Source organism: Mirounga angustirostris, unplaced genomic scaffold (genome assembly GCF_029215605.1).
Source record: "Mirounga angustirostris isolate CCGP_5_RB_7025 unplaced genomic scaffold, mMirAng1.0.hap1 SCAF_7, whole genome shotgun sequence".
Lineage (NCBI taxonomy): Eukaryota > Metazoa > Chordata > Mammalia > Carnivora > Phocidae > Mirounga > Mirounga angustirostris.
Genome location: NW_026991715.1, coordinates 110,803,889 through 110,821,944, shown reverse-complemented (window position 1 = coordinate 110,821,944; position 18,056 = coordinate 110,803,889).

Sequence of the window (18,056 nt, the reverse complement as noted above, 5' to 3'; positions counted from 1 at the left end):
TATTAGTGCTATTTATATAAAGGGTTACTTGTAGATGACACCATTCAGCATGCTAGCCACTATAGAAGGTAATTTGAATAAAAATAATCAGAGGTTTTTTTGTGGTCCAGTTGGAGAGACAATTAACTAATAACATAAATAATATAAAATCATAGCAGGGTTGCACGAAAGAGGTACTTTATAAATAAAGCTACAAGATGTGATTTAGTTCTGAGATCTGAGAGATAAGAAGAAACTAATATGAAGTCTTAGGGATGGAGATTGGGAGAGGAGCATTCCAGGCAAAGCAAAGAACATGTGCAAATGTCCTGCGGTGGTGGGGTGGAGGGAGTCTAGTACCCATCAGGAGGAGGTGTGGGGGACATATTGTGAGATGGGGCCCATGCAGGGACCCATAGGCCACACTGAGGGCTTTGTGTGTTCCTTCTGCAATTAAAAAAAGCCAATGAAACAAACATTCTAAGCAGGACAAAATCCTCAGAAAGATCCTTTTTGGCTACAGTGAAGAAATGGTTGGAGGTGGAGAAGATGAGGGGATACAGGCTATTTCATTAATCCAAGTAAGAGGTGATGGTCACTTGGGCTTAGATGGTGGCAGAGGGTGGTGGTTGGAGGAGATAGAGGTAGGAGATATGGTCAACAGGACTACTGAGCGCCCAGGTCTGTCACTTTCTGACTATGTGACCTTGAGGAGATGCTGGACCTTTCTGAGTCAACACTTCCACCTCTGTAAAAATTGAAACAATAGCAGTAGTTACTTCAAGGATCTATGAGTTCACCTGTGTACCCGGCATATGGTAAGTGCTCACTAAGTGGTAGCTATTATTAGTATTCCTCATGGAAGAAGTCCTCATAGTAGTTACGGCAGCGCTATCAAATTTAGGATAAGGGAGAATTGACTAAGATGAAAATATTTCCAGTAACTAGATACATATCAGTAGAGGTCCTGGGTCAAAGAGGTATGATTAAAAAGAACCCTAAATATGCTTTTTTTTTTTTTTTTTTGGTAACTCCCCTTTTTAAGCCTGTGTTAGAGACATAAAAAAAGTTAAATTCATCTTTCACTTTCTAGTTTTCCAAAAAGGCTACTTAAATTTACAGTTCCTCTGTGGTGACTGAGCATGCACATGCCTCCAAAACCTTGCCAACACTAGACATTAGCAAAGTTTCCTTTTCAGGGTACAGTATTATTTTAATTGGATTTAAGTTCGACTTTTTTTTTTTAATGTTTAATGGTCATTTTCTATTTTTTTTCTTTGAAATGCCTTTTCACACCATTTGCCTAATTAAGTAATAAACAGCAAACTAGTTTTTGCAAATACCACGGAAACAGACACTAAAAGATGACACCCCAGTAAATTGTTGGAATTTTACAAAGAGTCAGATGAAGGCAACCAAGTAGTAAGGAGATTAGAAATCATAAAAGTGATAGCACAAAGGCCCAAGAAAGATTGACCTTGGGGAGCTAGCACTTCAGTAGGGTGCAAGGATTAGAGCAGTTTACACATTTCTAAGAGACTGTCATGTGAAAGATGAATTAAATGTTTCCCATGTTGCTTCTTTGAGCCAAGTAAAGATGCTACAAACAGGTTAATATTGAGTTAAAATAAGGATGGGATTCCTAATGGTTCTTGAGTTCTCCAAATAAAAATAAAGGAAGCTCTGTGAGAGGTAGGGACCCCTTCGCAGGGAAGATATTTAGGGAGACTGGAGACCTTTCAGAGCTGCTGGAAAGGATTATAAGTCAGACAAAGATGAATGAACTTCTCGCTACTCAGTGTTCCCCATAGACCAGCAGTGTCCGTATCATGTGGGACTTATTAGAAATGCAGAATTTGGAGCCCAGGCCTCCTGTATCAGAGTGTGCATTTTAAGAGGACTCCCAGGAGATTTGTTTGTACATTAAAGTATGAAAATCACTGGACTAGCTGTCCTCTCTAGTTCTCTCTTAATCAGTATGATCCTGCGAGTCTAGAAGTGATCGCAAGTGGAGGGGACTGGGCATGGTATGAGGGCCCTGGGGGGAGATGCTGGATGGGTTGGCAAGGCTTTTAGGGTTTTTCCAAACACTCCAGCCATTCCTGCAAGAAGTTCACAGCAATACCTGGGGTGATACTGGAAGTAGGCATTGCTTCATACAGAGTGAATTTTGAGCTGTTGACTCTCTGAGCTAGAAGAAACCCAGGGATCCTGATTGCAGGGACTGATTGCAGTGACTTATCCCAATAAAAATCGATAACTTCTTTATACCTTAATTTCTAACCAGGTTTATTCTTTCCCTAGCTTGCTATCTTCCTCACTCCCCTCCTCCCCTTGCCACCTCGGACACACACACGCACATACACACACATGTGCACATGTATGCACTTCTTAATTTAAACAGCCTGCTTTTAAATTAGTCTGGTAGCTTTCCTTGGGGCCAAATACCAAAATCAAGGAGAGGGAGAAATATCTCCGAAGGACTCTTCCAGGAGTAGGAAAGCAGGCTATGAAGAGCAACATAAACAGCAGTTGAAGTTGAAAAGAGTATAAACGAAGAATGCCAACACTCTTCAGCGTGATATATGCTCTTCATTACTTCTTCCTCAGATTCTCCAGCTGAGGTTTGCCATTGGTTATTTCAATAAAAAGGCTAGCATCATGATTTAGGCCAGAGAAGAAAATGGGGGAGAACAGAGGAGCAGTGGATGGAAGACCCAACATCAGCGGTCGGAAGACGTATATGTAAGTCCCAGTTCTACCATCTAAGAGAACTATGTTTGGTCTGATGGGTCCTTGAGCAAGTTATTTTATATGTCCATACTTTAGTAGGCTTATGCATAAAAATATGGATTATTCCGATATCAATTACCGGGTATTTTGAGTTCTGATAATACTTTGTAGTTTCCAGGAGATGTTTGTGGTTTCTTGTTTAAATCATCACTCTTCCCAATAAAGATGTTAAGATTAATTATGGCAGGCAGGGTGCTGTTTTACTTATTCCCCCTTCCATTTGTGTGGCTAGCACGGTGCTGCTGCATACGAAGCATGAAGAGTACTCAATCAAGTTGTGCTGAATGGGTGGGTATATATACATGAAATAAAGAAGGAGGAGGGGTGAAAAATGGAAAGGCAGCATGTTTGCTGCTTGTGTGACATTGGTCTTATTTGTGATCATCAGGTTTCCCAGTCTCTTTCTGGTCACCTGGATTGATGTTTCTTTCACAGGTTTTGCTTTTTAGTGATGGCACTAAACTGGTTAATGGTGTAGTGAGAAAAACTAAAGTTCTGTGGTCATGGTCAGGCAGACCTGAGTTTAATTTTGCCACTTGAAACTGTATGGAGTTGGGCAAGTGACATGCCTGTCTAAGCACCAGTTTTCTCAGCAAAGTGGGACTAATACGTTCTAATTCAATAGGATTGTTGTGAGGATTACATGGCAAAATGGGTGTAAACAGATTAGCACAGTGTTTGGCATACAGTAAACATTCAATAAATGCTATTTTCTTGCACTAAGGGTTTAAGGAGGTTGATCTAATAAAAAGCTTTGATCAATGGCTGGTATGCTGGCACATGGTGGGCATTCAATAAATGATGTAAAGTAGAATCCATAAATGCGATATTGATTTTTGTCTTCAATCACATTTTAGTTGAAGGTGATTTTTAAATTTGGGATTAATCTTTTACATCATTAAATGTTAGGTTTTTTATCATTTGTTTTAAAGTGTTGACTGTACAACTTTTGCCTTTGAAATTATTGAGATTTTTTTCTTTATTCTGATCTATGGTTCATTTTTATAAATGTTATATGAAAACTGGAAAAGAAGATATATATTTGATATCAGATTCAGTCTTACCTGTATTTGTTAATTTCATCTTACAGACTATATCAGTTAAGTTTCTATGATGAAGAACATTAATAATGCTACAGAAGCACACAAATAAATAAACACAACTTGCTTAGTTGTAACAAACTGGGTAATTCAAAAAATTAAAGGATGAGATAAAAGCCTGGCTTCAAGCAGGACAGGAACTGTATTAGCTCTGGAGAGCCAAACAGAGGATGCTCATGAGCAGTGTCTTCAGGTCACTGTCATCTGATGATTTATTCCAACTACATTCCGTACTTTTGGATCTCTATTTAAGAGTCAAATTCCTCGGGGCACCTGCCTGGCTCAGTCAGTTAAGCGTGCAACTCTTGATTTCCACTCAGGTCATGATCTCAGGGTTGTGAGATCAAGCCCCATGTTGGGCTCTGTGCTGGGCGTGGTGCCTGCTTAAGGTTCTCTCTCTCCCTCTCCCTCTGCCGCTACCCTCTCTCTCTAAAAAAAAAAAAAAAAAAAAAAAAAAAGAGTCAAATTCCTCAAAGAAAGAATGAGATTGGCTTAGCTTAGATTTCTTGCCTAATGCTATGAATTACAGAGGAGGTCCATTTCCAACTAGGATAAGGGAGGAGGAAACCAGACAGTTAATAACAGAGGTTCACTACCTGAACTGTGAAGGTAACATCTTTATATCCTTATCAGTGGTTCTCCTGGGTTTGCCAGAGTAGGCCATAGGTGTATTTAGGACTCAGAAAAATGGAAGCATGATTAGCTACATAAAAGAACATGGCTGGGCTTGGGTTCAAAGTACTCTCTTTCCCTAGATTTGCTTGTCTACAGAGAAAGAGTTATGGCTCTGCTCTTACTATTATTACCACTACCACCATTTATCAGGTACTTTATTCATTTATTTATTCATTAATTAATATTTAAGCTATCAGATACTCTACTAGGTTCAATTCTGTCCCCATAGAACTTAGAATCTAATAGCAAGACAGTCATTTAATCAAATAAACACTTAAGTTGATCAAATGAACACGAGTACAACTAGAGTAATTGGGATGAAAGAGAAATACAGTGTGTGTGCTTAGAGAGTGTGTGTGGAGACTTGGTCTTGTCTGGAAGGGCAAAGAAGTCTGAGTTGGTAGTGATAACGGAGGGTCTATAGGAGTTAACCAGGTGATGGGAGCTCAGGGATAGAATTTAGGCAATGAGATGAATATGAAAAGAGTCCATGCCTAGCAGGAGCATGGTTTATCTGAGAAACCAAATGAAGGGCCATGTGGCGGGGTGCAGAGAGCAAATGGACATTAATGAAAAGAACCTGGAAAGGGCAGTACAGCCACCCTTACGGACTTTAGGGGTCATTTTAAGTATTCTGGCATGCACTAACAGGGATATGAAGCTATTGAATCATAAGCATGGGGATGATATGACCAGGTTTACATTTTGAAACAGTATTCCAGCTGCTGTATGAACAGATTTGAGGGGCTAAGGGTAGAAGTAAAGTATATCAGGAAATAACTGTAGGAGTCTATAAGACAATGAGGGTGGCTTACATTGGTGTTATGGAGTAGAGATGAAGAGAACTGGATTTGAGATCTATTTAAAGAAGTAAAACAAACTTGATGTTGGGTTGGATATAGAAAGTGTAGGAAAGGAAAGTGACGACCATGATTCCTAGGTTTAACTGGTATAATGAAATGGATTACCCACCCATTGAATCATTTATTGAATAGATGTTCATACATTCAATTGTACCAGTCAAAACCTAGGTCTATTCACACTAACTTAAGCATCAATATAGGCCTGAGTTGAGGGGGAAAGATCGTGAATTTAATTTTAGACATGTGCTGACTTTGATATGCCTTTATGGTGGCTATGTGTAAAACTCCAGAGGAGGTTGGATATAGGTGTCTAGAACTCATAGGGAGACCTTGACTAGTGATAGAAATGTGTGAGACTTTGCTCATGGAAGATAATTAAAGCTGTTGGCATGGGTGAGGTTGACTGGGGAAAGAGTACAGATGAGAAATTCAGATTGGAACCTTGAGAAATTCCAACATTTAGTAGCAAGACAGAACCTCCCCAAAGAGCATGAGAAAAGAAGACTAAAACCAAGACAAGGTCAAAAAGATCCCATTCTTTAAGAAGTCAAGACAAAATCACTCATGATTTTATGAAAGGTATATAATTAAATGATGGGGGTGTGCAGATTGCACTGATCTGGGGAGTTAGAAAGAAGTGAGGAAATAGAGGATTTATTAATAGGATTGTAGAGATTATTTTGAGAAGTTTGGCTGAGAAGGGGAAGAAGAGACATTGTGACTGGAAGGTAATTTTGAATTGAGGGGAAAATTGTGATTTTTTATGAGACTCATTTAAGAGCAGAAAAGATCCCTCTGAAAGAGAGAGGAAGAGGGAAGAAATATGGGAGAGAGGGAGAGAAAGGGGGAAGAGAGGAAGGTCATGGGGATGAATGTGAGTGCGTATGACAGAGTGAGGGAACACTGTGTGTGTAAGATTCCTGAGAAGGGGGAAAGGGAGCCTACAAATCTCAGCTGGTAGAGTTGGACTTGGATAAGAGGAAGAGAAATCTCCTTTATTGTGAGAGATGGGAAGATGGTTTCTAGATTTTGTAGCAGGAAATGGAGGGACTCTGGCCTTTGTCTGATGACTTCCAGTTTCTTTGTAAAGTACACGGCCATTGTTTCTGCTGAGAGCCATCAAAGAGGTGACAGGGAGAGGGAGTTGGGATGGAGCAAATGTCAGAGGTAGGGCTGGGAATTTGAAGAGAGTGGCGATGACTCAATTAGGCTTATCAGCAAGTGGGAAACTGAGTTAATAAGAAAAAATTGTAAGATTACTGGAGGTGATAAGGGCCCACGTTAGGCTGGCCAGTAAGTCAGTCAACATACATTTATTGAGCCAGGCCTTGTTCTGGCACTCAAGATACAGTAGTGAATAAGAGGAGCCTACTTATTAGTGACAGGGTGGTGGGTGATGTAAGCTCCTATCCAGGCACCAGTTCCTACCAAGTGCAAGACTTTGTGCTTCATGGTGGGAATAGAAAGATGAAGTAAGACCATTAGGTTTCCCCAAATGATACCATCTCCGCACAACACTGAAGACTTCCAGCTCTTTGATTCCTTCTTAGTTGCTGTGAATGAAGAAAAGACAGCTTTGGACCTTGCAGAAAAATGAAGCTCCACAGTCAGAGGTCTGCAACCATCAAATGAGCTCCCCCACACTGGAACATTTAACATGTGAGTGCGAAACACACGTTTGGACAATCAAGATGCAATTTATAGATCACAGGGGCTGAGCCTGATGAGAATGTCACAAATTATCAGCAAAAATGTCTATAATGTTCAACTCCAAGTCTTGACATAAGAACTGTGTATAATCCATTTACCTCTCCCAGGGAAACCCTTCTGATAAGGCCCAGTATGCAAGCCCTTGTTCCTTCCCCTCTACCCTTCCGAGGCTCTGCCCTTGTTTAGGCCCAGCTCATTATACAGCAGCTGTCTTCATTACCATGGCATTTTTTACTGATGGGAAAATGTTGCCATGGTGATGCTGGAATATAGGCCTGAACACAGACCAACATGAACTTACCCCAAGTTAGAGGCACTGGAGCAGGAAGGAGTCATAAACCCATCTCCTTTCTTCCTTATGTATGTGTTTCTTCAGAAGGGGTATTGGAGTTCATGGAGATGAGCCCTGAGCAGTAAATGGGATGGATGCAGGTCCTCACATAGCTGTATTTTATTTGATCATAATTATATTGTTTCTCGTAAACATATTCATGAAGCTTCCCAGGTTAGCAAAGACATAGCCCAGGTGAAGAACTGACAGTCTTGTTTGCTTTTTTCTCTGCACGGTCATAGGCTGTAGAGCGTGCACACGTGTACAGATACACACCACTGCTAGTGCAGACAACTGGGAACTACATGCATGTCTTCCTATAAACCCTCTATTGTCTCTAGAAAAACTCAGATTCATGACCTATTGAGAGCAGTTAATTTGGGTGTTTGTATACAAAATTATGGATTATTAGAGCTAAAGAACCCTTAGAAATAATCTAAGCTGACTCTTCCACTTAGAGATAAAGAAACAGGGCCTAGAGATGCGTCACCTCACATCTGTTGGGGACCCAGTAAGCGAGAGGCAGGTAGATGGAGCTGGAATGAGAAGCATCTTTTTTCCTATGTCTTTGTCTGATACATTATTCCGCTATTCTGCTTCCAAAGGCTTTCAGAGAACAAACTTTATCTTCTTCAGCAGAAGGAAATTGATGGAAATGAAAATAAATCCAGAAGATGCCCCATCCCAAATATTAAACTTGACTTAGTCATTTAAAACCACTGACCTGAACCTCCTAATAAAGCCTGGCTCACTTTGGGGGGGTATTATGAATGGACCTGAAGCCTTGAGGAGATAAACGGAATCAGTGCTCAGAGCTGACTTCTTAGCACATGTCCAGTCTAGCTATTAGCACGACCTCTTATCTTACCCTGTCTTTGCTTTCTTAGTTTCCAAACCCATTAGTATGAGGCATCATTTGATATATTTCTGTCTTTCCTAGAGCTCAAGTACTATTTACAATGGGTCTTGGTGACTTCATATCATAGGATGATATCAGAGGATTATTGTGACACTGAGTTAGCTGTAAATTGCCTGGAGACATTGGCAAATCTTGGCAGAAATGTCTATAAATTTTCTTAATAGAAGGGATGGTTTGGAACTTTGTATGCTATTTTAGGTACTGTCAAAGGCTGAAGGTCTTTGACAAGGGTCTTCTTGTTGGGGAAGAGACTTAATAAGAAGTAGAGTTAATTGGGATTTGGGCTAGACACCAAGAGTCTTAGAAACAGATTCTGACTTGTATTGATGGAGAAATTCAAAGGACTATTTTAACCCCTCTCAGCTTCAGTTCTTTTGTATACAAATCAGGCTGAGAAATATATCCTGTTGGCATTGTTGTGAGGAAGTGGGCAGAAAATGCAAGAGAACTGGGCAAGAGCTGTCATCTTCTCCAGCTTTTCCTGAGCACCCTATATATGCTGGGACACTCCTTACTCTTGGGGTTAATTTGGCTCTGCTTGCTTCTTCAGATGGATTTTATTTTATTTATTTTAAGATTTTATTTATTTAAGAGAGAGAGAGAGATAGCGACAGAGATGGCGAGAGAGAGCATGAGCAGGGGGAGAGGCAGGGGAGAAACAGGCTCCCCGCCGAGCAGGGAGTCTGACTTGGGGCTTGATCCCATGATCCTGGGATCATGACTTGAGCTGAAGGCAGACACTTAACCAACTGAGCCACCCAGGCGCGCCCAGAGGGATTTTATATCTATCAACTCCCTTGGCATCCCCACTGATGATGTGAGGTGAGCATGGGAAAGAAAATTGACTTGTTCAAGATTACCGTGCACAGAGTTGGGATTCCTGAGTTTTAGTCCTTGTTGGGTTTTAATGGAGCCCATCTGATCTTGAGAAAGTGATCTTCATAAAATGCAAAAAGGATCATGTCATTCCCCAACTTGAAATCCTCCATTAGCTTCCCTCTTCTGTTCAAATAAGTTCCAACATCTTCACTCTGTTCTACAAGGCCCCACACCGTTTGGCCAGTCCTCACTTCCACCTCAACCTTTTCCATTCTGACTCTTACCCACTGCATTTCAGCAACAGAAGACCTCATTCAGTTCCTAGACTTAACTTCCTGTCCTGCCTCAGGCTTTGCCTATGCAGCTACTTCAGCCTGTAACGTTTTTCTCCTGGGACTTTACAAAACTGCTTCTTTCTGATACTTCAGTTCTCAGCTTAAATGTCACTTGCTCAGAGACTTTTCCTGAACACCTTAACTAAAGCAAGTATACTCCATTATTTTTTATTACAGTCTTTAGTTTGTTACCTTCATAGCAATCCCAACTTGTAATATTCTCTTGATGAATAATTACTTTGTTCTATTGTGATTACTTGATTTATCTCATGTGGTTTGTCTGCTCTTCTGGAATGTAAGCTTCATGAAAGTAAAGACCAAATCTATTTCACTTATGGCTGTGTTTCCAGCACCTGGCAGACACTCAGTAACATTAGCTACATGAACAAATGTATGAATAGATATGTCACTCTCTGAGTCTCCAGTTCATCATAAATGAAAATATGCTGTAACTGTACCTATTTTACGTATTCTTTAAACCACAAATATGAAAGGATATGTGACTCTTTCCTTTTGGGGTAATCATTTCCTGGTCTCCATTAGACATGTTTTTTCTCTTTTGTTTTTTCTTTTACATTTTTTTCTCTGCTTGCTGGAGCTATATATAGAATTTACTAAACTAAAAGATATAGTGGTGAGAACACTGGATTGGAAGTCAGAAGATCTGATTCTAGACTTAGATATGATTCTGCTCATAGTATCATCTCGGGCTGGCTAGATGCCTACGTTTGGACTTCAATTTCTGCTATGTTTACAATGAGGAGGTTGGAACAGACGAGCCAAAGAGATCTTTTCCACTTGGACTATTATCTAACTTAGATTGTTTGTTTCCCTTGCATCAATTAACCTGGGTAGCCTCATACGGTAATTGCTTTTAAAATAGCAATGGTCATCTGGATTCATGTTTGGGTATATTGGTTAAAAATAGAAGTCCATTAATTAATTTATATTCATGCTATAAAATTTATAATCCCTGAGGAGAAAGCAACTCTCAAAACATCTTGCCAATGAACAAAATGTTCTATGCCCTTGATGCATGCTAGCTGCAGTATACTGGGAGCCAAGGGTGCTGGCAAAACAGAAGGGAACAGTGTTATATCCTCATGTGGTTCTCCATCTGCCATATTTTGTAGGTCTGCCAGAATTTTCTCAGCATGACTCCTTCAAATTTCCCATTTCATCCCAGATTACACACATCGCGGCCCTGGCAAGGAAGATCCATACTTAGAGCCAGTTTTGGAAATGTTTGACATATATTCAATGTTCAGTATTCACTACCCTGTGTCCAACAGCAAAAGAGGAGTATAGTCTTCTGATTAAGAGATTAAGCCAGGGAACCAGAAACCTGGATTTGAATTCAATATGACTTGCAATAATGACTTAATCATTCTAAGATGGGTCTCCTTGTCTATGAGAGAAGCATAGTGATAGTAGCAAACTCATAAGCTGTTGACAGAGTTAAATGAAATAATAACATAAATACTTAGCATATCCCTGGCTCATGGAAATGACTCAGTATGCATCACTTGCTGTTTTACTTTCTTTTATTACTTGAGTAAAAACTGGAGAATTCCAACCTAGATCAGGAGGTGCTATTTGTTTTCCCTATGTCCAATATGTCGATCTTTTGTGTCATCATCTGAAAAGTTGATATTTGGACTATGATCTTTAAGATCACTTGCTGCTCTGAAATACTACAGTGAATAGGAATAAGGTAAATTTGGCATTATGGGAGGATAAGCGATAGCCATTTTAGTTTTTCTAAATCATCTAAGAACTCTTTTGCATTAATCACCACATTTCTAAAAATAGCTATGAGTTTGTCAGTTAGAACATACAAGCCAGAATGTGGGTGCACAGTAAAACTGTGCAGTAGGTAACATTTTTAGGAAATCCAGACCTTCCCAATCTTCATCTTTCCTGAAATGTCTCTCCTGACATCCTAACCTTTTCCTTATGCTCTCCTTTCCCATCCCTCTCCTTTCCTGAATCCCTGAATTATATTTTTTATCTCTGACTGTAAAATGAAAGCTCTTGTTTCCTCCTATTAAATAATTTCGTGCTCTGAGAAGCAGGGAGGAGGCATATTTCAAATCAAGTTCTGTGATTGGACCATGCTTTCCTGGGCCCTGATATAGTGTCAGATTGGTGGTTGCTATTTTCTCATATTTGACAGATCAGAGAATTACGGTGCCTCCTCTTGTAGCAATGATGTAACTAGTTCTTTAATCTTCATGCATTACTGGTTCTGGCTTTAGCCACTGACCAACAATATATTGCATTCTAAGGATGCCTAGAGTTTCTCTCTCATACCTAATTAAACTACCTTAGACTTTTTCTAACTCTAACCTCCTCATTTTACAGATGAGAGATTGAGGTCCCGAGAGATGACATGACTTGCTTTATGACTTCACAGCTTATAAATGGCGAAGCTTTCTGTCATAATACCTGAAATCCCATTACAGGATTTTATTCCTCAGAGTCTCGCTGCTTTTTGATTATTTCTTTTTGTTTTTCAATAAGAACCTCTTACTAAGTTTGCATCTCTCTAGGATAAGGAGCATGTTAAATTGGAAGTAATAAATACTTCCTGGATTAATTGAGAAGCGGTTCTTAGTTAGAACAGGACCTAGCAAAATGCCTGGGGCACAAGAGGGCCACCCAGAAATGGAGGGAAGAAGTGCAGAGTACAGATTGTAGTAGAGAACTCTGGTTAACAGTGGCTTCTGCATGGTGGGGAGAGAAAAACCTGCCCAAAGTGGGTTAAAGAGAGAATGCAATATGAGACAGTAAAATAATCTTCATATTTCCCAGATTTTTTTTTTTCTGAAAGTGAGTAGATAAACGAAATAGCTGGAGAGAGACATGAGGCCACTGGAGGGATCTTTTAAAAATATAGATGAAATTGTAGTGTATTTGTAAGCTGTTGGGAATGGTCCAATATTTAGGGAGAAAATGATAAAGAGGAGAAAGAGATGCTGGTCATAAGAGCAAAGTCATTTTCTCAGTGAAATAAAAAGTAAGTCAAGAGCTGAGAGTGAGGAGAAAGGAGAGAGTGTTGAGGATTTTAGAGGAGATGAAGGTGTGTGAACATTCACCTCAGAAAATGGAAGAGTGAATTAGTTGGGGAATAGAGTGACATTACTGGGTAGTACTAGCAGCCCTCTTGAGTTTGGTGGTAACAGATTTAAAGAGACACAAGTTAGACCTATAGTGAGTTTTCCTCCAGTCCCTCTCAGATGCTTGAGTGTAGTTGCAAAATAGGTGGATGACTGAGTTAAGCTACAGTTGGGGTTTTGCCAAACTGGACTGAAGGAGGGAAGAGGATCCAGGGTTTTGGGGGTAAATGAAAGGAGTGGATATAGAGGTTGACCATGGCATCTAAGAAGCATATGGGAGGAACAGAGGGCGTAAGACAGGTAATGGGCAATGAAAAGTGATGGGCCTGGTGCGTTGGAGGTCCTAATGGTAGTTAGAGAAATTGTGCAGGAATGTATGGGAGATTATAAAATTAACTTAGTTGCAAAAATAAGAGCAGATGTTTGAGAACATATTTCACAAGGAATGCAGTTATTAGCGATAGCAAGGTCTAGTGTATGGCCATGGTAGTGGGTGGCGGAAGTGAGGTGAAGGAGAAAATTGCAGCAGTAAAGGGCTGAGAAACACAGGGTTGGATGGTGACCATGGCATTGGTGTGGAAGTGGTCAGGAATGCTGACAGAGGTGTAGAGTAGAGGAGGAAAAAAGATGGTAGTGTAGAAGGGGTGAAGAGTACGACAGTGATTTTGAGACTAAGTCTTCAGTGATTACGGAAGCTAGGGAGAATAGCAGGTGATTGCAACAAGGCATGATAACAGGTGGTAGAGCTTGATGGCCTCTGTTTCAAAAACAGCAGGATTTTGGAAGGAAGAAGGAAGAAATGGTTGACTACAAGTGATTGCAAGGATCAAGGAGGGCACTTAGCTTTACCTCCGCGTTCTTTGCAATGTCGGGCGTGGAAGGTAAAAACGATCTTCACTTGAGAGGCCTGCAAAGGAAGCAGGTTTCATAATCAATACACAACTCATCATGTGATGGAGGAGCTAAAACCAAGTTTGAAGATAGAGAGGATTTTTCTGGTATAGACTGTAAGTTCTAGAGTGTCCAGCAGAAGAGCTGAGATGGGTGGTAGTAGTGAATAACAGCTATGAAATCATATTAGAGAATGCACAAAGCTCATCTGAGTCATGATAGGTGATCTAGAGTAGTACTTCTCAAGCTTTAATATACACACAAATCTCCTTGGGATCTTGTGAAAATTCAGATTCAATAGGTCTTGTGGGGAGGAGGGGCATAGGGCTGAGGCGGAGGTTCTGCATTTTTTTTAATTAAAAATTTTTTAAAAGATTTATTTATTTTAAAGAGAGAGAGAGTGAGTGAGTGAGTAGAGGGGGGAGCGAGAGGAGGAGAGACAATCCTCAAGCAGACTCCCCGCTGAGCATGGAGCCCAATGCGGAGCTCGATCCCAGGACCATGAGATCCTGACCTGAGCCGAGATCAAGAGTTGGATCCTTAACCAACAGCCACCCAGGCACCCCGAGGTTCTGCATTTCTAGAATGCTCCAAGGTAATGCTGATACTGCTGATTTAAGGATCACACTTTGAGGGGCAAAGCTTGGACTAGTGTCACAGTGGAGCCTGGAGATGGGATGCCAAATATGCATTTGATGTAGAATATTTGGAACTCTGGAGCTTCCTTTGTTCCAGGAATGTTTAATCATTGCCACCATATTTTGAAGATCAGTTTTTATACCTCGTTCCTTCTCTGAATCTGAAGCACCTGTGTTTAATATATATTTCCACTAAGTGTCTTGTCTTTGTTTCATAGATGTGCATGCATTATTCCAACAGGATCATTTGCTCGCTGGAGCCAGAGACTGTGGGGAATGGTGGAACATTATTGGATCATGAGTCATAACACCTAATTTTAATTCCCATTTCTGCGATTAACTGGCTATCAGAAGCAGTGGAAAAAATCATTTACCTTTCTGATCATTTTTATATGTGAAGTGGGGATAATCATGCCTAGCTGCCAATGCTATGAAATTCAAATGAGATACTTGATATAAAAATGTCTTATAAACTATAAAACAATACAATGATATAATACTTATTACAGGGCTGGCATTTCTTTGGTATATATCAGTATAACATTTTGGCCTCTGATTGGTGCCCCTGCCATGCTGCTGGTTAAATATTTTTAATATAAACACTGAATACTATGTTTTATTATTATTTATTCCATATTTTTATACCAAGCTAGTAGAAAACTGGACACGAAATAGTTGCTGAATTAAAGGTTTGATATAACGAGGTGGGTGGAATATTTGAACATCTGCCCCCACGGCACAGTGAGTGAAAAGTGAAAGTAATCTCCAGACTCTGGAATGAATTCTTTTTTTTTTTTTTAAAGATTTTATTTATTTATTTGAGAGAGAGAGCATGAGATGGGGGAGGGTCGGGAGGGTCAGAGGGAGAAGCAGACTCCCTGCCGAGCAGGGAGCCCGATGCGGGACTCGATCCAGGGACTCCAGGATCATGACCTGAGCCGAAGGCAGTCGCTCAACCCACTGAGCCACCCAGGCGCCCTGGAATGAATACTTTCTAATGATGATTCTGTCGCTTTTACAAGGAAACATTAAGGTGTCAATTCTTGTCCCCTTAACAGATTTTAAAGTGCCCTCACCACGGTTCCTTACATCGTCTTCCTTTTGAGATTATACCTTTCCCATTGCTGTTGATTGATGGAGGAGTCATGCTGGTACAGTCAGCCAAGAGAAGAGCGTTACGCATGGCCAGGCTATGATTAACCTTACCCGTTTATTTTGTTCTGGGACAGAACTCGCTGTTCCAAAATATATTATGGGACTCAGGTCAAAACTTCTTCAAAGACTTCTTAGGTGAGTTCCTATATGGGGAAATATTTTTACAAAGACAGTTTATTCTCTGACAGTAAAAATAGTTCTATGTAAAAAAAATTTCTTGGAGGGTTTGCTTTATTTAGTGAGGACTGATTTTCCTAGGTCTCTGGAGAGGACATAAAAAAGAATGGATTTTGCAGTTAAAGTTCTGGCTCCACCTCTTACCAGCAGTGAGATCTTAACCAAGCTACTTAATCTCTGTAAGCCTTACCTGTAAGGTTTCTTACCTGTAGGACTGGGATAATTATAGTATCTTGTTCATAGGATTGCTGTAAGTATTGAGACAAGGTGTGTGAAATAAGCAGCACACTGTTAGCCCAGAGTAAGTGCTAGTTGTTGCTATTATTATTACTACTGTATAAACATCTGGATAAAGGGCTTGAATCCAGAATCAAGAACTCTAAATTTGACTGTAAAAAAACAAACAACAGTGGCGCCTGGGTGGCTCAGTCGTTGAGCGTCTGCCTTCAGCTCAGGTCACGGTCCCAGGGTCCTGGGATCGAGCCTCGCATCGGGCTCCCTGCTCCTCAGGAAGCCTGCTTCTCCCTCTCCCACTCCCCCTGCTTGTGTTCCCTCTCTCGCTGTGTCTCTCTCTGTCAAATAAATAAATAAAATCTTTAAAAAAAACAAACCAAAACAACCCAATTAAAACGGGCAAAAGATTAGACCACACACTTTATAAAGTAAGGTATGCTGATGGAAAACAAGCATGTGAAAAGATGTTCAATATTATTATTCATTAGGGAAATGCACGTCAAAGCCACAGTGAGATATCACTTTACATCTATCAGAATGGCTAAAATTGTAGTATCCACACCAATACTAATGACCGTGGCAATGTTGGTGAGCATGTAGAAGAACTGGAGTTCCCTGTGCACTGCTGGTGTCATTGGAAAATTGTAAAACCATTTTAGAAAAGAATTTGACAATTTCTTAAAAAGTTAAATATACCACGACCTCATAAGTTTCTTAGAAAGCTAAACATACTGTACCACCACATGACCCAACCATGCTTCTCCTAGGTGTTTACCCAAGAGAAATAAAGCATATGTCCATATAGCGCTCTATATAAAGATGTTCATATGTTCATTTATAACAACCAAACACTGGAAACAACCCAAATTTCCATCAACAGTTAAATGGACAAATTGTGGTGTATTCCTACCATGAAACATTACTCGGCAGCAAAAACAATTTAATTACTGTTATACACAACGATATAGATGCATCTCAACATAATCATGCTGAATGAACAAACCAGACCAAAAAAGCACTTACTGTATATTTCATTTATATAAAAATTGAGAAAATCTGAACTGTAGTGACCAGAAGCAGATCAGTGGTTGCTTGGGGACAGGTGGAAAGACAGTGGGGAAAGGCAGAAAAGAGGAATTACAAAGGGACATGGGAAAATTTTCAGGGGAATGTATATGTTCATTATCTTGATTGTGTTGATCATAGTAATGGTTTCATAGGTGTATACATTTGTCAATCTTATCAATTTATACTTTAAACTGTGGAATTTAGTGTATGTCAATTATACCACAAATAAGCTGTTAACAAAAAAAGAACATGGTGGCTTCCACCTTCATTGCCTTCCCTATGCCTCTAAGCCTAGAAGGCTTTTCATAATTTGTCCCCATCTTATTGACTAGTCTCATCTATTACTGAACCTTCTCCACTGAGACCATTTTCTTCATCCTCTCCCCTGTAAGGTCACATGCCTCCCTGTCTCTCTGTTCATGGTATTCCCCCTATGTAGAAGGCCTTCCCCTATCCTATCCAGATAATTATACCCCTATCTAGGAACTACCCCCAAAACATTTCTTTCATTTGTTCATTAAACATGCATTTACAGGGTACTTGTGTGACAAACCTTAGGCTAGGAGTTAGGTCCCTTCAGGAACCAAGACAGCCCCAGCTCATGTTCTCATGAGTCTCATAATCCACTCAGAGACACAGACACTCAACTGATGTAGTTATGCATACATTTATGCTACTCAGCCTTTGACTACTCTTCATGTTATGGGGGAATTCCCCACTGGGGGTTGTTGGTGAGAAGTAGGACCCATTTCTTCCTAAAGGTATTGGGAATGCTCCCTACTCCCTAAGTATAGGCATATGATTTAGGATTGCTAGCTTAATGCTCCTGATTGCTACTTAGAAAGTTTGAAAGAGTAAAGCAGAGACATAAGTATAATTTGGCAAGTGCCCAGTGGGGGTTTTTGACAGTGTCAGTGTCCCCAAAAGACCATGCCTTGGTGGGGGGGAGCATTTTGGTTCTTGCCCATTTTTAGATCCTTGTTCTCTAGGCTTTCTCTAGATAGCTACTGTCTAAGTCTGTTCAGGCTGTTACAATAAAATACCACAGACTGGGTGACTTATAAACAACAGAAATTTATTTCTCACATTTCTGAAGACTGGAAGTCCAAAATCATAGTATGGTTAGTTTCTGGTGAAGGCTCTCTTCCAAGTTTCATACTGCTGGCTAGGCAGCTCTGTGGGGTTTCTCTTATAAGAGCACTAGTCCCGGTCATGAGGCTTAAACATCCCCCTCTATCACTTGCTGTCTG